Source organism: Cebus imitator, unplaced genomic scaffold, assembly GCF_001604975.1.
Source record: "Cebus imitator isolate Cc_AM_T3 unplaced genomic scaffold, Cebus_imitator-1.0 Scaffold1243, whole genome shotgun sequence".
NCBI lineage: Eukaryota > Metazoa > Chordata > Mammalia > Primates > Cebidae > Cebus > Cebus imitator.
The window spans coordinates 18,405-21,802 of record NW_016108558.1 but is presented as its reverse complement, the minus strand read 5'-3'; the positions used below and the strand labels follow the sequence as shown (position 1 = coordinate 21,802).

Genomic DNA, 3,398 nt, shown 5'->3' with positions numbered 1-3,398 from the left:
CTCAGTTCCCAGCATTACATCTTGAGCTGAGCATCCAGTAGCAGTAAGTACTTAGAAGTGTGGACTGAACTGGGCTGTAAATTGCCTGGTGATATTGATGTTACTTTTGTCCTTGACTTGGGAGTGGTGCTGAAATCTGACTGATTTGTTGGCCTTTTTTTTCCTCTCTCCTGTTGGGTTAGAAATTTAACCTGTGTAGAGCATTTGCCGTAGCTGTAATGAACTAAAACGAAGGTGAAACGTCCCCACTCTTCTGCATTTCAGTGTTTAATGGTCTCTTGCAAAGTAAATTCATTGCAAATTGTATAATTCCTTACCATGCCTTCATTTGGACATCTGCCATCTAAGAATATCTGCAATTGTGTACTAGGCAAAACCTATTTTGAATGATCTGAAATTACGGATTGATAACAGAAAAATGTTTGTTGGAAGTGCAGTACTGAATAGTGGAAGTCTGTAATTACACATTGAACCAGCTCTCAGCAGTGTCCTTAAACAGTATTCACATAAGTGTATTCTCTTGTAACTTGTTTAGCTGTTAAGGCTGGTAAGCCCTGTGATGATACCTCACCATGCTTCTCTGTATTGAAACCAAAGTACATTTATTTTAATGACTGAGAGTTTCCAAACCACTTTCCCGTAGGAAATGAGTAGTCAGTGTCTCATAGTTGACGGTATTACTTGTGAATGAAGGTAAATAGAGTGTGCCTGTGTAGTTTGTGTATATAACATTGTTTCTCTTGGAACACGCTTTCGAGTTCCAGCACGTGACTCGAGGAATACACAAGTCTTGAGAAATCTTTTTATCCAAGGGCAACTTGGGTAAGACCCAAGGCCCCTTTGAAGTAGACTTGAAAGACAGTAGAGACCACTCTGTTAGAGAGGAGAAGTAGAGGTGGAAACGACGTGGCCTTGGAGTCAAAGGTGGCATTGAATTCTAGCCCAGCTTGTTACGTGCTGTGTGACTGTCAGCAAATTATCTGACACTCTCTGTGCCTGTGTCCCTGCCTATTTAGAACAAGATGGTCCTATTAGAGATTTGGAGATGGGAGAATTGGAGTTAACATATGTAAGGCCCGTTGAAGGTACTCGGAATAATCGCTATGACATGGTAGACAACGGATTTTTCATTCCCTTCCATTCTCTGCATTCTAAATATGGAAATTATTCTGATGGGAGGGATGTGCAGAGCGAGTGACTGCATTAGAAATGGTATTAGTCAGGAATGCCTTCCCTTTATAACCTCTGCTTTCCCTTCCACGTGCAGATATAAGCAATAATGCGATTATAACAGAAGTGTTCACTCCTGTGACATACTTTTCACCTTTCTAAGCTGTCGGTGGGAACAAATGAGAGCGGTCGTTGTTGCACTAATTCTGCTCTTCGGACAAGCGCCTGCCATGTTCTTCATTGGGTTTTAGTTTTTACTGGTGTTGGTACTTTTGTCTGTCATACCAGAGTATTTCAAAACTTCAATTGCTTCTACTCTGCAGGTTGATATGACTCCAAAAGGGCCCCCTCCTTTCCCAGGAGTGCCTCTTCTGCGCGCCCCCATGGGAGGCCCTGTACCACCATCCATTCCTTACGGACCACCACCTCAGCTCTGTGGACCTTTCGGGCCTTGGCCAATTCCTCCACCCTTTGGTAAGATGATTTTAACAGTAGTGTTTAACTTGTAAGGCATGCTTATCTTCTCTCTCTATCCCTTGCTGAAACAACTGCAAATGCAGGGATTTGCAATGCATCATGGAAGGTGGCTGAGTACAGTGTAACTTCTCCCCCAAGTTTCTTAAGACACAAAGGGTGCTGCATAATGTCCTGTGATTAGATGGACAATAATTGTCTCTAATCGAACAAGTAACGGGGCTATTTACAGAAAGCCAGAAATATTCTGCACATGTTCTTTTTACATCTCTGGCTGTGTACTAGGTCATCTTTACGTCCTCTGAGTCAAGATGGCTCTTTTCACCCATCCCCTGTGAGTGGTGGAGAATGCTCCCCTCCACTGACAGTGGAGTCACCTTTGACACCGATCTCTGCTGCTCTCACTCGAAGAGATGTGCCTAGAATTAAATTTGGGGAGCATTCGCATGTTTCTTTGCAATACTGTTTCAGGTGACTTTTCTTCTTTTATTTGAGGATTCTAATGCAAAGAACACTTTAGAATTTGTGTCTGCCCAGTATAGAAAAGAAAATTTCTTAATTTGCCTTGGTGGATAAGTATTCAACTGCAAGGTTTGTTTTTGAACAGAAAGCATTTATTATTTCCCTTGAGGTCCTTTTATTGTTTCTTTTCCACTTTTTACTATAAATTGTAAGCCCTTATCTTTACATTAAAGTTCTGTGGGATTCCTGTTCCAAATACAGCTGACCTTGAACAACACACTTTGACTTGTGCAGGTCCCTTTATGTGCAGAGTTTTTTCAAAAAATACCTTGGGAAATTTTTTGGAACTTTGCAATAGTTTGAAAGAACTTGCAGATGAACCACACAGCCTAGAAATATTAAAAAAAATTAGGTATTTCATGAATGTATGAAATATATATTGATACTAGTCTACTTTATCATATACTGTGGTAAAATATACAAAAATCTATTTCAAAAATTTTATCAAAACTTGCACATACAAACACAGATATGCATGACCCCATTCACAATTGGGAGAAAGTAAATACATGTAAAGACACAGTATTGAATCATAAATGCCTAAAGGTGGCTGCAGTACACACTGTACTACTACAAAAATTTCACAGCCATCGCCTGTTGCTGTGGCAGTGAGCTCAAGTGTGGCGAGTATCAGCTTTCAACACCGTGTGATGTTCATCTCCATGTGAACATAATCTCTCACAGTTCTTGGGTATTTCTTATGTTAGTGCAGTAACATAAACGTTGAATAACACCATGTGACCCATATAAAATGCCACTAGTGATGCTGGAAGTACTCTCAAGAAGCAAAGTCATGATGTTACTAGAAAAGTTGAATTGCTTTGATATGTACCATAGATTGGAGTGTGAAAAAGCAATTATCTGTCCTTTCTGTCCGATGGTTCATCTTGTAAACAGACCCTGTACACTTACAGCATATGCAAATACAGTAGAGTATTGTACCTACATTTCCTCTTAAAATTTCAGAAACTTTACCTTACTCTGTTAAGGTAAGAAGAGAGTAGGCTATGTATATAAATGTAGACTACGTGTTAATCAACTGTTTAAGTTATTCGTAAGGCTTCTGGTCAATTGTAGGCTATTTATTAGTAGGTAGGCTTTGGGGAGCGAAAAGATACACGTCGGTTTTTGACTGAACAGGGGATCAGCACACCTAATCCCTGCATTGCTCAAGGATCAACTGTATTTGCCTTAGTAACTTTATGAAGCATACATGTTTCCACTTCTCATTA

The 3,398-nt window shown here is 40.1% G+C and overlaps 1 pseudogene across 1 annotated transcript in view; it reads left to right on the top strand.

Moving 5' to 3' along the window:
• Nucleotides 1-3,398, top strand: part of LOC108298940 — a 10,607-nt pseudogene that overhangs the window by 2,853 nt on the left and 4,356 nt on the right. The gene's annotated exons all lie outside the window — the stretch shown is intronic.